The sequence below is a fragment of the Genypterus blacodes genome, unplaced genomic scaffold (assembly GCF_046128005.1).
Source record: "Genypterus blacodes isolate CSIRO-AG114 ecotype Tasmania unplaced genomic scaffold, CSIRO-AGI_Gbla_v1 ptg000012l_1, whole genome shotgun sequence".
Lineage (NCBI taxonomy): Eukaryota > Metazoa > Chordata > Actinopteri > Ophidiiformes > Ophidiidae > Genypterus > Genypterus blacodes.
In genome coordinates, this window is record NW_027466826.1 from 4,203,324 (window position 1) to 4,221,830 (window position 18,507).

The following is an 18,507-nucleotide window of genomic DNA, read 5'->3' on the forward strand; positions in this document are numbered from 1 at the left end:
CTCTGTCTCCACTAATTCTGTCTCTTAAAGACGTCTGAAAGCAGCAAATACATGCAGTAGGCCTTATAAATGTGTTTGTATGTCCTGCACAAAAAGTTACATCCGTTGATGGTTTGCTGAGTCATGATGGCACACTGGTTTGCCAGATCAGATGAATGTAACATTAACTTAAACTCTCCAAGCACTGCATGCCTCACCTTCCAAAAGGATTAATGACTCTCCAAATGCATTGTGGGGATTTTGTACTGTTGGAGTGTGGCGGTGAGTAGACTTGCTGTGTTTGTCATGTCAAGTGAACATCCAGGACCTTAACACTGACTTGCACTGCCTCACTTCATGAATTGGACTCTGACTTATGGTGGCGGCACCCGAGATGCAATTCAGCACATTGGGATAAGGCTTATGAGTTCAGGTTGTGCTGAAAGAGAATGCATGCTCAGTAAACTCTCCCTGGATAATTCCAGGTACAAACTAGCCTAAAGTGATGTGATACATACTTAAACAGTGCAAACATAGCAGGAGATGATTGATGCAAAAGTAATGTCTGGGTACACAGACTGGATTGCATTGACAGGGTATAAAGTGTAACAGGGGCCTTCTGCCTCACAAGTACAGCCTGCAGATAAGGTGCAGTGTGTATAGTGTGGCTTTGCATTTAGATTCAGCCCCATTCCATTGAAACACACGGACACACACACACACAAGCACACGCACGCACGCACGCGTGCACGCACGCACACACACACACACACACACACATACTCATGCAGGTGGAGTCGAAGCAGCAGCAGCTCCTTTTGCACACCTGCTCTGTTTGAGGAGAGGGGATTTCTCTTTGGAATAGCTCTACCAAGCTTTCATCCTTTGCCTCGTACATGAAGGCTTCTTGAAGTTTCTCCTTATCATCCTGCAGAGCTCTGGGTCAGGATCAGTGTGTTGTTGTGGGCCTGTAAAGCTCTTTCAGACACTGGGCTATACAAATAAAACTGACCTTGGTCTGATTTGAGTGATGACATTGTCGGCGCTCAGTGGGTTACGCACACACACGCACACACGCACACACACACACACGTCTTTGAGGCATTATTTCTCTGCCGTAGTGCCATAACTTGTAGCCTTATGTAGCTTTTCAGTGTAGTTGTTGGAATCAGTAAAGCTTCCAGTGTATAAATGTTCTGTTCGTGAGCTATGCAGGATGTGTGTTTGCCAAACAAAGTTCAGCGTGCAGACCTGAGTTGAAACCCCTCATATTACTGTAAAATAAATAAGAGAGTTGTTGTTGATTATCACAGTGAATGTTCATTCTGCAGGGATTCTGTATTTCCTTTGTCTTTGTACTGAATCCACATTCAGTACATTTGCCCTGCAACAAATCCGGTCAGTCACACACATGCACATACACTTTTTTGAGGTGGATTGATGCAGTGTACAAAGGGAACGTGTGACTCCGCTGCAGCTCATGGTTCCAGTCCTCTGTTAAAGGCTGCAGTATGCTTCACCCACAGGAAGCTTTACATTCACGCCCACCTTTATAATCACATGAAGATTCCAAAAACACACAATTACGGTTCAAAAACCCTCCTTGTTTATATGATTAATTGCTTTGGGTGTACAGACACACACACACACACAGCTTTTCGCTCCACCGTCAAGCCTGGCCCTTCAGAAAAGCTGTAAACATACCTGAGGAAGGTGCAGGATAAAGCACACTGCACTTTACACCTGGTTATTGTGGTGACGGCGGTGCACTCAGTCTGGCACAGCTGACTGACGGCATTCCAGTCCCAACTTGTTCTGGTAACACCTCATTCATTACATCACAAATGAAGCAGAGCTGTGATCAGAAACATACAGGGTCGTTTGTGTTAATTCACTTATTCATCCACATGGATTCATGGAAGTCACGAGTCATCATGGTTGATTACATCACAGTCTGAGGCATTTTACAAACCTCCTTTGACCTTTGGAATATAGGGCTGATTCCTGCTGGTTACCTTCTCTGCAGTGATCAAGTTCATGTTACATGAATGTGTGATCTTGCTTTCTGTCTCGTGGTGTAAACGAGACCTAGTTTCCAGTTATTTTTAGGTTATTTTATTTTATTTTTTTCTAGTATTTTAGTTATTTGAGCCCAGTTTGATTTGAACTTGAACTCTGAACGCTCCAACAGGTGAAACAAAGCCTGATCTCACAGCGTGAAGTGAGTGACTTTAGAGACTGAGTTTCATTATTAATGAACTTGACAAAATTTGAGCATGTATATATAGTTGTCTATATTATTGTTCATATTTGTAGTGTGTGAAGCAGATTGAGCTTAAATCGTATAAATATACTCTAAATAAAAATGACTTGACTGAATTCAGTCTCACTAAGCTCTATTCTGAAGTTATGATGAACTCATAATGTCACAGAGTGAAAAATGATAACAATGCATACAGGCTGTTGTGTTGTTTGTGTTGGTCTATCACTTCCTTCTCCACTCATCATATGTGAGCAGACGTGGTTTAACTCCATGTTTCCACACTTGTCCTACAAATTCCTGCACCATCCAGATGAGGCTGATGCTCTGACAGGAAGCTGAACTCTTCATTCAAACCCATATGGAGTCAGCATGCAGTAAAAAGTCAAACGTCTGTAAAAAGCAACAATGTGTCTCCAACTATGAATGTCTGTCACTATAACCACAGACAAGAAGAGGAGGAGCAACAAGAGGGGAGGAGAGAAGAGTCTGAGGGTAATAACTAAACAGAAAGTGAGTCAGTAAGTCCAGCCCAGCTGCAGTCGACTGGACTGAAGCAGAAGAGAAGCCGGAGGATCAGAAGTTTGTCCACAGCACAGCAGCATCTCAGCCAAATTCTGGTGAGTCCGGACAGAATATTGACTGTTTAAGCAGCATGAAGACCAAAGCTCAGCTGCTCTCACATGGCTCACTTCACTCCTTCAGTCTAAAAGGCTTCGCTCATGTTCCAGCGCTCACACATCGCTGCTTGTAGACACACCAGCCGCCCAAAGGATCGGCCTTTTTTCTCGCCGCGTATACTGTCATGCCGGGAAAATAGTGGGAGAAAGTGAGCAGCAGGAAGTGAGCGTGTTAAGCTACATCAGTGAATCAATGAGATGCACCCAAGACAACAATAAAGGTGAAAGTTCAGCTCGAGTATGAACTTTGACAGAGTCAAACAGTCAGAATAGCAGCAAAGAGACAAAAGCTTCATTTGTTTCCTGATCGACATTCAATCAATCCTCATGATCTCTATAACATGTCATGCTAACACGTATGAACTGATACACATCACAAACTAGAACCAAGTCCACCAACACAGAGCTGAGACTGAAGTTCAGGATTTGACCTTTAGATTGAGCGGTGGTTTCCCCTCTGACACTCCCATAGTCAGAACTATGTAACTACAGCTACATTGTGTCTCCATGCTTCATTCCTTGAATGTAGTCAGATGTTGATCACCAAGGACCTTTAAAGTTGCTGGTGTGGTTACAGATTCTTAGTTCTGCTAACATTGTCCTTCCAGAGTTTTTGTCCCTCATTGTCTCATTTGTTCTCAGCAGACATGTCTGCTGCCAGCTGTCTGCAGTCTGAAGATCAGTTTCTGTGCTCCATCTGTTGGGACGTCTTCACTGATCCAGTGAACACATCATGTGGACACAACTTCTGCAAAACCTGCATCACTCAACACTGGAACACTAAAGTCCAGTATGAATGTCCTCTGTGTAACGAGGTGTTCTGCACAAGACCTAAGCTAAAGGTCAACACGTTTGTGTCTGGGATAGCTGCTGAGTTCAGACAGTTGGCTAAAAACAAAGCCAGCAGAATATCAGAGGAACCAGCTGCCAAACCAGGACAAGTTCAAGGTGACTTCTGCACTGGAACCAAAGTGAAAGCCATCAAGTCCTGTCTGAAGTGTGAAGCCTCCTACTGTGAGACTCATCTGGAGCCTCATCTGACAGCATCCCACCTGAAATCACACCAGCTGATCCATCCTGTGAACAACCTGGAGGACAGGATGTGTAAGAAGCACGATAAACCTCTGGAGCTCTTCTGCAAGACTGATCAGAACTGTGTGTGCTTAATCTTAACCACAAGAACCATGAGTGTGTTCCTCTGAAAGAAGAATATGAAGGAAAGAAGGCCGAGCTGGAGAAGACAGTGGCTGAAATTCAGCAGAAGATGCAACAGACACGTCTGAAGATCCATGAGATGAAACAGTCAGAAAAGCTCAGCAAGGAAGCTTGTAAGAGCTTGAGTAAGCTGAGTAAGAATCTCCCAGACACAACACAGAGATTTGATGAATGTGTTAATGCTTTAGCAAAGCAGAGTTTCTCCACAGGAAGATTTTACTACAGGTTAAAGGAAAGACTGGGTGTGACCAGAGAGACGAGCAAGAGGAAAGGCCCACTGAGTCCCACTGAGCCCTCAGAACGGTTACTGGACTGTTATGTTGAGGAATGAAAACAAGATCTTAGGTCTTGATGACTTATTTGTCCATCTGAGTCTGAAGTCAAAGCCAGAGAAGGTGGGAGTGTTTGTGGACTATGAGGAGGGTCTGGTCTCCTTCTATGACGTGGATGCTGCAGCTCTGATCTACTCCTTCACTGGCTGCTCCTTCACTTACAAGCTCCTCCCATACTTCGGTCCCTTTCTTAATTATGGTGGTACAAACTCCGCCCCTCTGATCATCTCAGCTGTCAGTCACACTGAGTAACCTGCAGTTTATGTGTAATGATTCTCTTTCATTTAAGGTACAAATGTTTGAATTTTTTTTTGGCAATTTGTTTTTATTGAAGCAAACATTGTACATGACATGCCAAGTAGATTGGAATTGCAATGATGTCATAGGGTAAATACAGTTTTAAAGGATGATGTCAACCAGCAATGTAGGCTAGTACAAATCGCATCATAGGTTGTGATAGAGTGAAAGAGAGAAGAGAGAAACAGAAAAAAAACAAAGAGAGGACATTCCACCCAGAAACCGCACCCAACCCCACAGTCACACAACCCCGTCCTGGCCCGCCTGGGATGTAAAACAAATAAATAAATAAAAAGGAACTGATCTGTGTTCTGGTATTCACTCACTGGTCTGGCATAGCCTGTAGATCTGTGAAGTAAGAGAGAAACGGTTGCCATCTATGATAGAACTTATCAGTGTGGCCCCTCATCGTGTACTTGATTTTCTCGAGTATAAGAAAATACATTGTATCCTTCAGCCATTGCAAATAGAGGGAGTGGTGAGGGATTTCCAATGCAGGAGCAGGCGGCGTCTAGCAAGCAAAGGGGTGAACATGTTCATTTCTTTTTGTGGGGTGTTAAATTGGTGTAAGTCTTTTGGAGTGCCGAAGATGGCAATATGAGGGGAGGGTTGAACTTGCATTCCCAATATGGTGGACAGGGTGTTGAAGTAACCTGCCCAGTAGTTAGTAGATGGATGTCTAATAATAGGGGTATGTGGTCAGAAATTAAGATACCCAGGTAATCAGAGGAAGCGAACCAGGATTTGAGAGAGTTGTCTATAAGAAAATAATCTATCCTAGATTATGAATTGTGTACCTGGGAGAAGAATGAGAACTTTTTGTCCGAAGGATTGCGAATTCTCCAGGGGTCAATCAGACCGTTCTGGGAAGCAAAGTCAGAGAACGCTTTGGCCATTGCTGACAGGGAAAAAGTGCAGGGGTGAGAACGATCTAATGCTCCGTCCAGTACGCAATTGAAATCGCCACCAAGTATTAGCCGATGGGTATTTAGGTGTGGAATAGTACTGAGTAATCTGTTGGGGAACTCAACGCCATCGAAGTTGGGCACGTAGACTTTTACCAGTAACACCTTGGTTTGCATCAATGTTCAGCAACAATATCTGGACATGAGAAAGGACCTTCTTGTTGATTAGAATGGCGACCCCTCTGGATTTTGAATTGAAGTTGAAGTGGTAAATTTGGCCGATCCAGGGGGGTTGCAACTATGATGATCTCTGAACTTGAGGTGGGTTTCTTGAAGAAATATCATGTCTGAGTTGAGCCGCTTCAGGTGACAGAAGACCCTGGATCTTTAAACAGGATTGCCGATGCCGCGAATGTTCCAGGAGATTAAACGTACAGGCATGCAAGAACCAGAGCTGGCATTCAGTTAGGCAGAACCCATTTATATGAGAGGGACGGATTAAAATACACCAAGCAAAGGCCAGGACACCCAACACACACACACATACACACAGAACCCCATGCACACTGACACACCAAGTAATCTCCTCGGAGGAGACAGCCGTGTAAAACTCAGGAAGTCAAATTGTTGCTACACAGTCGTGGCAACAACTTGGGTGGAGAAAGAGATCAAGCTAACCATGTAAGTAGCAGATACCATATATGGGGAGAGAAGCTCCCGCAGAATCCGAATTTTGGCGAAATATAGGCTTTAGAAAATTATTGAATTTGAGTGTTTTGTTTCGAGACACCATAATGGATAGGTGGAATAAGATAAGAAGACCTTGTTCATAGTAGGAGAGTAACCTGTACAAATATAGGCTTTAGTGAACAGAAAAACAGAATATGAAAACCTTGAAATGCAGTGTGTTATTTTGTAATAACATCACCCCTTCATCATGGTGTTGACATAGATTTGGGCTTCATAAGCGGAAAGAAAATTCCTTTCGGTGCCCTTGTAGGTAATTCGAAGACGGGCCGGGAAGTAAACAGTAACGGACTCCATCGCGTCCTTCCATGCTTCGTAGCTGGTTCCTGACGGCGTTGAAAGCCGCCCGAGCCCGGGCCACTTCCGGCGAATGGTCGGGAAACGCAGAGATCCTCGTACCACCGGTGTTGGTCAGATGAATGTCTCGAGCCCGGCGGAGGATATTGGCGGCATCGATCGCATTGCAGAAATGGACAATGACAGGGCGAGGACGATCCCCAGGTCTCGGCTTCAGCTGGGATGTGCGGTATGGTCCTGGTCGAGGTCGAAAGCTTCTTTCAGCCAGGCAGCTGCGGTGGCGGTGTTAATGGGGGTTTCTTCTGGTATGCCGATTATTCTTATGTTATCGCGACGCATGTAGGCTGTAAATTCTTCGCATTTTGTTTCTAACTTGGTCAGCCGGGATTCGAAGGAAGCCTGCTGACTTTTTTTGGCTTGTTGCTCGGCTTTGACCGGGGCCCCAGCGGCTCCGATCGCCGTGTTAATCATAGTCGGTATCGTTTGGAAGTGTGCCTTCAGTTGATGCCTCAGCGCCGTTTGGGAGTTTGCGATTTCTTGTCTCAGCGCCGTTTGGGAGTTTGCTATAGCTTGTTTCAACTGTAATCGTTTTGGGTATTCAGTGTTTGGATTAGCTTCGCCAGCTGATCTATGCGATCTCCATCCGAGGGTTGCACGGTAGTCTCCGGGGAGGGAGACTCTCGAGTCGGGGAAGCTGGAGCGGAAGCGGAAGCCTTCGCTGACTTCGCGGCGTGAGTTGCAGTTGGAGCTGTTTACCTTGCGGGGCTCATATTGTTTACTTTAACGACCTACTAGTGCAGAATGTGTTCGGTTTAATCTTCAGTAAAGTGATGTATCGCTAAAAAAATGTTAAAAAAGAAGAAGTTGAAGTTGGTTAAGATACTGCGGGAGACTCTCAAGCAAGTGTCCTACGCCATCGGTTGCTCAATCTATCGTTGCTTCTTACGGCTGTAACACAACAATCTATCCACAATGATCTCATCTAATAACTTGTTTTCAATACAGCAATACGTGCATACTGCCAACACATCACAGACTGATGTCAATCAAATGTTCTAATGTTAACAAATGTTGGGTTGTGGTTGGTCTGAGAAGGGGCTTATTCATAGAGCGACTGTCTGTGAGCGTCTGTGAGTGACTGTGTGACACACACACACACACACACACACACACACACACACACACACAGAAACAACCCTGTTAAATTACACTATGGCTCAATTTTAAGATGAGGAGGTCACAGTTTCATTCAAAATTGATGCTCAATTCAGAATCAAGGTTTCACTTGTTGATAAATAAACAAATAAATGTTACAATTTTTGTCCGGGCTGCATTATTCAGTCATTGCCAGTAGCTTAAGTCCAAATTGTTCTTTCTGTATCCATGTAGCCTTGAGGCTCCTGAAGGGTCCACCTGCATACATATGACATGAATATCAGCAGCTGCTTACATCAGTGTATGTTGATGTGGATGCCTGTGTAGACACCCACATGCTTCCCAGATTCTGCGATCACCTGCAGGCTTATGCATCTAAAAGAGCTCTGACTGCATATGTTCCAGAAAAGGAAATGGGCACTATTTGATAAGAGCAAAAGCATAGATATTGATAGAATGTATGAATACATTCATAGTGGGGGAAATGTATAAAAACCCACCATGTTTTACTTTACACTTAAATAGGATGCCTTTACCTATTCACTAAACCTACAGCAAATCACTGCAGGGGTGTTACATTTTGTGTCATCACAATATTCAAATGTGCAGGGTATTTACTAACATAGGTAAAGTTAAACTTCTGCACAATTTCAGACTCAACTATCCATGTGTGGAAGGCAGCAGAGTGCAGAAATGTCCCCTTGACTGAGGAAATATGGAAATATAAGTTAAACGTTTGCTCCAGACGACATTTCTTGGAATTATGATCAGATCAAAATGTCAATCTGGGAGATTTTTAGGTCAATTTTAGGAAAAAGCATATATATGTAAAATGTTTATAATTGGTTGCTTCAACGTGACACTGGATCATCGTGCACTGCAAAAATCCTGTAAATTAATGAATCTGTGTGGAGAGGTAGAGTAAGGAAAGAAGTTTTTATTTTATTTAATGCAATATTGATGCTATCATGTCTTCACTGTTATAAATGACGATAAATCAGATATCTCCTCCTCCCTCTTCCTCTCTTTCACTCTCTCCCTTTCTGTGTGAATGTATCCTCTGGCACAGTTTTGAACAGTCAACCAGCGGTGCCCTACATAGGAAGGCCTAAAATTAACATTACATCAACCAAAATGTCACAATCTTTAGCTGTGCCACTTTTCTGTCATTTTGTACATCTGAACCTCAGTGCAGCCACTTAGAAAGATGGATACAGGGGGGCACTATTGGGGATGGGGGTATTGAGCCTAGTACTTCTACAGAATTGAGTCCAATTAATTTTCACTGGGAGATTCAGAAACAAAACCAGTTTGCTCAAAAATGCATCAGCCAGCTTGGAAGGGTTAGGAGGGGGTACAGACAATGCTGTAATAGGACTTAGTACAGACAACAACAACACGTTATCCTTTACATTTCCTTTACTTCACCTTTTCTCAGGTGTGGTACACGTGCACGAGGGAGAGCTGAGGTAGAGTTGGCATTTATCTTTGATTAAGACTCTGAAATGTGTGGTCCAGTCCAATCCAGAGCTGTAAAAACCTGGCCTTATACTATCTGATATGACTCGGGGAACATTTTTTTTCTCAGTTTAATGCACCATGCCATCACAAAGTGTTTCTTCAGTTATAATTCAATTAAAAAAAATCAATTGAACATATCCACCAGCCTGTCAACTTGGTGTGTCACTGCTGATACTGCAGAACAAACTGACACTGCATATTTGCAAGATCACAAAAGGATTTCCATTCAGAATGACAATTGGTCACGTAGCTTCATCCTGCTCATTCACAGGCAGAACTGGACACTGCTGTTCTGATGATGGGGAATGGAGACATTAGAGAAACTGAGATTTTGTTTATCGATCACTAGTGATCACGCTGTATTTTTTATCAGTTCTTGCCTCATCTTTTGGAGAGGTTTAAAATGTGAATGATTGAATTGTGATGCCCAGAAACGCCACTCAATTGTAACTTTCCCCATGGATAATTTGACTTTAGTGATCCCACTTAGGCAGCCTATGTTTCGCACTATGATCAGTGTTTCTGGAGCAGATGTGCACTTCCTTTAATGATGTCATTATACCTTCGTGCTTCATCATTAGGGCTCATTTCTGGATATGAAGGTAATGTGAATGTTTACTCTCAGTGGATCCTTTTTAAATTTGCACTTTGCACTGTGAAAGAGGAATAGAACATTTCTACAAACAACTGTTTGCCAACTTTGATGAAGATTTCATTTCATGTCATGGCATTTTTGGCTTCTCGCAGTGCACCTCTGTGAGGTGTGAGGCAAGATGTTCAACTTTAGACAGATCCCATGCTGGGCAGCCTAAGCTGTGTCAATGGATCAATAAAGCAAAGCTTGTAATCTCTCTCCTCTGGTAACTGAGTCTTCTCCAAAGGAGGTGGACCCTTTGAGCAGGGAGGATGCAGAAATCGCAGATCAAGGACATTGTGTTTTTCTACTGGGTATTTTTTTTACAGGTTATTATCAACACAGCAGGATGAAGCTGGTGGAGGTGCAGAGTGAGAGAGACAAAGTTGGGCACAGGAAGAGAAATTTAAAAAAAGGTACAAAGCTTTTGTTGTTTTCTCTCCCCACCAAAAGTTTCATCTTGTACTCCTTTGCCTGGCATGGTTCTCCTAACATCAAATCTATAATGGTTATAAAAGGAAACAGTAAAGACAAAAAACTAAAGTGAGTAAGACTTTGTAATATTGTAGTAGGAGGTTCATCTGGCATTAAAAGCACCAAACGCTGATTCCCAATGGATGAGCTGGGAATAGAATCAAGTAAGATGAGCTCTGACAGCTGTATTTACTGCTTTCACTGATCTGAAAGGCAGTTATCCTTCTTTTCCTTAAGAAAATGAGTTGAATACAATTTCCATCTCAGGTGCTTGTTGTTTTGTCTTGATACTACTGCAAGTTTCAGCTCTTCATCTTTTCTTTGGTCACTCCAAAGACATTTTCGACATTTTCACTACTATTAGGTGAATAAACAATGAATAATAAAGAAGAGTTCACCATAGATGTCACACACACAGTTCCACCAAGGACAACAATATTCTCAGATGAGAGATCCATCTGTGGATAACCTTAACTACCTACAGATATCATCAATTAATGATATCATCAATTAATGATGTGTTTGCCAGAACTGGAGAAAACGTTATTTTTTTTGTACCCACTCTCCACAACTAAACAACCTTGTTTACTTCCTCCATCTGTTCTTTCCTATATTTTGCAAAGTGACCTTCATTGGCGCAGCAGAAGGAGCATCACTGTGCTATATTGATGTGGGTGGAAAGGGCAATAGCAAAGACATAATAAAAAAAAGGGGATCAGTGTCATAATTCGCTCTGTCTGATCATTCAAAGTATGAACAAAGTAATTATTTGTGATGCCTCATGAACACGTTGGCATTAAATTGAATTAGAACCTTAATTTCAGAGGCATGCTTTATCACACCTATTAAACTTAATAATTGATGTAGCTATTCCTGTGGATAGCCCTGTCTTGCGTTGGCGCTCGTAACTTGGCAACATAGATCTAATTTTAATTTTTCAGACTGATTGAATATGCTTGTATCGTCATAACCCAAACTACCATTTGAATCCAGACTTTGACAGATGTGTTCTCTCTTTGATACAATGAGAGTAATATAGGCTATCAACCATATAGCTGCAACGGAAATATCTCAACAAGGATTTTGCTATGATGTCATGTGTTATTTTCCTTTAAAATTAGGGCTCTTGATGTGACATTTCATTTTGTTGTCTGTTTGTCACCTCGGGATGAAAAGAATTCAAAATGCCAGTTAAAAAATCCCTTCAGCCAGACGGATTAGATGTTATCGATCAGCACAATAACGGAAGACGCAACAAAACTTTTATTTGTAACAGACTTTATAGATACTTGATATGGCTTCAGATATTGTGTATATGACAATGGAATGGCAAATAAGGGAGCACCCGTACATTCTCCAACCAAAGTAAGGTAACATAAGCAACCAATCGATTTCCTACCCCACTTAAAACTATTACACATGTTCAACCAACGTGTTACAACATGTGCAAAGAACATGGAACAGTAGTACTGTAAGTGTCAGAGCCAGAGTCAGTGTGATAAATGCAATGCTCTGTGGCGTCACACTTGCTTTCTGTTGGCACAACTTGAAACAATGATTGAGGGATAAAGTGCGAGGAGTATTTATTGAAGAAAAAGCTGAAATTAATTACTCAAGATTAAGCAAAGACTGAAATCATCAGATGTGAATGCAGTTCAAGATGCTCAACTCATATTGTGTAGTTCAAAGACTTAAGACCGAAGATTTTTAAATTGTATTGCGAGATAAAACTTCTGTAGGGCTTGTGTGTGTGTGTGTGTGCGTGCGTGCGTGTGTGCGTGCGTGTGTGCGGGGAGTATTTATTGAAGAAAAAGCTGAAATTAATTACTCAAGACTAAGCAAAGACCAAAATCATCAGATGTGAATGCAGTTCAAGATGCTCAACTCATATTGTGTAGTTCAAAGACTTAAGACCTAAGATGTTTAAATTGTATTGCGAGATAAAACTTCTGTAGGGCGTGAGTGCATGCGTGCGTGCGTGCGTGCGTGCGTTTGGGAGGGGGAGGAGAGAACTGTAATTAGATATTTGTCTCAACACACGCAGAGCACACACTGCAGGCAGGAAGGGCTGAAAAACACACATTGAGCAAGTGGCTCTCATGCAAAAAAGCTAACCCCAATATGAAAATCGTTTGAACTCAGAGTGGCAGGAGAACTTCCGGGAAGCAGCACAGCAATGTATCATTGTCTGAAAAGGTTGAAAAAGAAGGAAGATGTGACTGTGTGAAGATTTTGACATTGATCTTTTTGACGGAAAGTCAGGACCACTTGTCACTTCAAAGCAGAAGGAGGCAGAACCTTCCATGTTACTGTGGTAGATGTCGAAAGGTAAAGAAGGTTTGGGGTTAAGAAACTCCCACTGCCAATCTTAGGGGGGGACATGTGAGCCAATCAGCTTCCACTTGCCTTTACGCCACAGTCAACAATGTGTTAATCTTAACTTCTTTGAACTCAAAATTTCTCAAAAACGTTTGAGTTGTTAAAATGCTGAACTCAGGCCTGAATGTTTAACTTCTGAAGGCCTGTAAAATGTAGCAATGGTTAGAAGGGCTGCAAGTTGTTATGGTCTGAAGGAAGTCCGAACAGATTACTGAATATTTACTAATAAGTATGAAAGACATGAACACCAAAGTTCATAGAAATAATCTCCTGCTTCACATCGATATAAAGTTTGAAAGGTGTCTGAAGGTTGAAGAAGGGAGAAGAAGTTCAGTGGCAAAAACATAGAAGAATATGAAAGATTAAATAATAAATTGCCTTGGAGGCAATAACAGCAATAAGAACAACTTGATCCTAATAAACCTTTTTGCCCATTTACACTGTTAAAAAGAACAAATGGAGTGGCTGTGCTCCTATCAGTTATCTTCAGGTAGACGCTTTGACAAACATTAGCATCTGCCTCCGCCACAGACAGTAGGAACATACAATAAAGTCTGCAGAGGAATTTATCTTTTCAATTGTGATTAAGACTACAAAGCATGTCTGCCCCTATACAAATGCCCCTATACAAATACAGAAAAGTAGTTATCAATTCGACTAAATTTAGCTCAAACTAGGCCTATGTGAGAACACACAGTAGGAACAGTTTGCAACTACCAAAATGATGGAGATGATGGTGGTAAGTCAGTGGTGGCACAGTTGGCTGGAATTGTGGATGGGAACAGATCATAATCCTGTCTGACGGGTGACATAGGCCCAGATGATTGTATTATTTATTTCAGTGTTGTGTTTACATTTGAAAGTTCATTGGTAGACAAGACACACTTGAATTTTCCACCTTTGAAAAGGTGGTGAAAGGATGAAGGCATCTAGAGATTTCATGATGTCTGGACACTAACATGGATTGTTTGAAACTTGTGGGAGTTTTGGAATGTCATAACCTCCTAGTCTTGCACTGTCAAAACTCAAGTTGTGAGCTTATCACTCTCTGCAAGTACAGTGTAATGACATCAGTGCAACTTGTGAGTTGTTCAAACAAGGAGAAAGGATTCAGTGAATGGCAGACAAATGATTTGACAGTGAAATACAGCCATTGCATTGTGATTCACACTCAGTCAATGTCAAATGCTGCAGGAAATGTCAATCAAATGCAAGTCAACAACTACCAGACTGTGTCATTCTCACATTGACTTCAACACGCAAACAAAAGGAACAATGGTTTCTAAGGTTTCTGAATAGTTTCAAAGCTGTGCTCTTGATGAATCAACCACATGCACAAACATATGACAGCAATAAGTTAGTTAGATGCAGTTAGATTTGCAGAAGTGCAAGGTTAAGTTGAGCATACACACTCTTCCCTGTTTCAGGGAAGAACAGTGCAAATCATGTAGTACAAGCACACAACACAAGCTTCAAGTTTCTCTTATTTCGAATATTAGTGTTTTCATTGTAGTCCCACTTAGACATCCCCCTGATAAATGTGTTTCTAAGTTAGTGAATAGATTTATCTGGGAAACACTTGATATGAAGAGGAGATGCCTCATTATACTCCTTATGATGATACTTAATGAAGCTTTGGAAAGATTAATCATTTTCATACTGCATCTCTCAAACTTGTATATAGTGTATATTCTGATATAATCTGTACTGTTATTTTTGAGAATTTTCAGTTTCCTACAGCTGCCTGAGCCAACGCAGTCACTTCAGCCTGCACCTCTCAAAGTCTTCAATCAGGGAAAATTACATAGAAATAACAGAAACAAAAATAGACCTTGTTTTATGATGAAATCCCAACCAAAACTTTCCAGATCTAGAGGTTCTGTGAGAAATGCAATGAGATTTCAGTCAGAGGTTCAAACAGTCTTTCAAATTTGACACACGTCTGTCAAAGTGTAGAAAGAGTAGAAGACACATTTCTTATACTTTTATTTTTTTTAAACAAGCTTTTAAAGACTCTTGGACACTTTTCCCCTGACTCGGTTTTTAGAAGCTAAAAAAAAAGCTTGCAACAAACAAAAAAATACCCAGCAGACGTAAAGTAATTCATCAATATTTTGTGCTTTGTATTTGAGCAGGTTATGTAAAAATAATGGTTTAAAGAATTAGATAACATTTTATGTAGGTATTCATTAGGTGTTTTATTCATTTTTCTGTTATTAAATATGACTTTGGTTTGAACACTCTTCATGCATACTGTAGCAATACTAAAGTATAACTACGGTTTTTCATTAGGAATGAAGAGTGAGAACACGTACAAAAACAAATCGTTACTTGTAATTTATGTATGAAAGGGTTATATATGTATATATGTTATATGTACTATAATTTACTCTATATGTGGTATATTGTGTATATATTAGAATATACTATACAAATAATTTTGGTACATAATACATTTGAATCAGCATTCACAAATTATCAATGTCCTACAAAAACGTTTTATGTAGTTTTTGAGAGTAATGTAATGACAACCTCATTGGCACCATGTACAAACAGAAAAGGTGTTTTTGGAGGTGTGTGGTCCTGGACCTGAGTTAGTTTCCCACCTTGCTGTGATTCAATTGGGCAGCAACAAGGAACTGGTCTAGCCTTGTTTGTTAGTGGTACATGGGGGCAAACAAAGGGGGATGATTGTTCTATCATTGTTATATAAAGAAGCTACCACATCATATTAAATGTCTTTTGTGTTCTCATGTTATGATTTTCTCTCTTCTGCTCCCCGGCATTTCTGACCAATTAGCAGGCTTTGCGGCCTCACAGTTTTTGATGTGCTTGGCTTGGAATTGCTCTCTCTGTAAAACAAAACTGACCAGAGTAAACAGACAAGTTTCAAAACCAGCTTTTTGATGAAACTGGTAACTAAAACCTCAATTTTCCTGTTGAAGATGTTAAAACGCGCAGCAGGACTGGAGGGTGGGTGCATCATTAAGTGTAACTGGGTCTCCTCCAAAACCACAGGCTACATAAATAAAACTCTCTTAATGGCCCACAGAAACATTTGCTGTCAGCAAATGCATTGCCTCTGCCAACAAAAGGTTCATTTGAGTATATCCATTAAGTTATTTTCTGCTTGTCATTACACACATTTGTTATGTTTTTAATGGAAAATTATGGGATGTGGGTGTGCTTAGGTGTTTTTCGGGCAGCTCACCTCAAATGCTCTTTTTGATGGTAAATAGCGCTTTATAGGTCTCTTAAATGAAATGAATGAAGTGTTGTTCTAATGCAGCACAACACAACATTCCTGCAATAATTATATGTATGTGAAGTTTATAAGTTTATATTGTTGACAGTAGGCCAGGTACTGATACAATGTTCGTCATTTTAAGTCTGTAGTAGTATCTGTGATCTATCGGGCTGCATTCATAGCTGTGTTCACTGTGTGTTTATGCTTTGAAGCTCAATTCAGATTTTTAGTCAGAGCCAATCTTTTTGTCTTGTCTTTGTGATCCATTTGCACATACAACACACATCAACAAAAAGTCAATTGTGTGACAACAAAAAAATGCATATGCAAATAGTGACACTTTCTTCAAAAACTGTCTAGGTGGAATATGCGAGAAGCTGCATTGACCCTTGACTCCATTGTAGCGTTCCTCGCGGCGTTTCTTGTTAACTGGCTGGGTGCAGACACTTAAACAAGACGATATGATGTAGTCACAATTCAGCACAAAGAAGTGAGACATATGGATCAGTTTACCAGATTATGTTGGGGTTTCATACAAGTTTATTACAAAACAACTAATTTCTTTTGAATGTGCTGTGTGCACCTTGATGGAATTAATAGCATTATGCAGTTTGCTAAATAAACTGCGGATTTCAGTCTCACAAATGAATGAATAAGAACTTTGAAAACAAACTTACGTATTGCCTCAGGCTTAGTCAGAGTATAAACGTTTTACAATGCAGTCCAATGTACTGACTGACCATAGTCCAGGTTTTATAGAATAATCCAATATCAAAATGTGTTTGTGCAGTCACCAGCTGTGACCTGGGAGATGATTTTAGATACTGCTGTGTGCTACAACATCTAGACATTGTTTGGGGCTGAGAAGCACCAACAATGTAATTTTGTGAAAACAATAATATCTTAGAAGTGGAAAGACTGTCTTTTGTTATAACAACATGGAAATGATTTGAACAAGAAAACAGGGCAGCAAAAGTTGAGTAATCACATTATCTGGGGAGTGCAGCCTGTGGCAACAAAAAGCATTTTCAAATGCTGACAAGCTTCCGCTGTGGATCTCATCATGTTTTTCTCTTTGGAGAAGGATGGATGTTGGAATCGCTTTCTTATTGGTCAGGTGGAGAGACACTACTGATATAATGATAGCAAGATCAAATAGCACATTTACCAAATAAACACTTTGGTCACACATATTATAATAAACCCCCTTTGTAAAATAAAGATATCTTAGCGCAGGATACACCATTTATGATGTGAGTCACTTTAACCTTGTAATGTTCACGCAATAATTTCAATGGTATGATTCTTAAGGTAAGCTTTAGGAAGCGTTTTCTTCTTCTTTTATCTAAACAGCTGATGTCATTGCAATTATTCAAAACTTGGTGGAGAATTCATATCTGAATAAATTGGAAATCACCCTGGACTATATTCAATATAGCTGGTTGATTATATTGTTCATTTTAAATGATGAATACTAAATGACAATATTAATTTGTGGACTTATACGTGGCACCTCAGTTAATAAACAACATTATGAGACCCATCCATCGATCAGAGAGGACAAAAGTAATCACATCATTAAAAATCATCCTGAGCTGCTCAGCTGGTGACTGATATAGTGGTATGAATACAGTATATACTGTATATACATTTGTATATTGACAATGTTTCAATGTATACAAATGCGGGTGTACACAATGGCAAGATATGCCAATATTCTTGAATATGCAATCTTTACAAAGGATATATTTATTACAGGATTGTGGCATGAAATTGCATTTATTATTATTGTGCCCATGCTAATGCGTCCACTCGCTGCACATGCAGATAAGAACAAGATCCATAAGCTCCAGCTCAAGAGGTATGACTATTATGGCCAAATGGTTGTAAAATAACTGATATTGATTTTTTAGTTTATATCATAATAAAATGAAGCAACAAAGTTAAAAAATAGGAAGTCATCAAGGAAAATCACTGTTCACTGATGATAAACTTTTTAGTTGCATCGTAAATAAAAGGTTTTAATGCTTTAAGTTTTATCCATTCATCAATGTTGATAGATTGTAAATATTCATGTGCCTGTAGTGATATGCCAGCCATGCAGATAGCTAGTCAGAAAGTTAAAAACACCTTTTGGTACTGAAATTAGTATTAATTTCCTCAAATAACAATAATCATGTAGCGCTTAATAGCGGGTTGAAATAGCTGGATGATTTTTTGATTGGCGTTTATTGCAGGTGATTAAGCTCTGAGAAGCCCACTGCAGGGGAAATCAAGCTGCTCAGGCTGAAACATGTTCGCAGAGTTGACAGTATCTGACCAGGGTTTGTAATATTGATTCTAAATCATATTTATATTTGCAAAAGGTGAGAAAATAACAAAAAA

The 18,507-nt window shown here is 40.5% G+C and overlaps 1 pseudogene; it reads left to right on the forward strand.

Moving 5' to 3' along the window:
- Positions 1–3,566: 3,566 nt before the first annotated feature.
- Positions 3,567–4,465, forward strand: LOC143012667 (E3 ubiquitin/ISG15 ligase TRIM25-like; annotated as a pseudogene).
- The last annotated feature ends 14,042 nt before the right edge of the window (positions 4,466–18,507 follow it).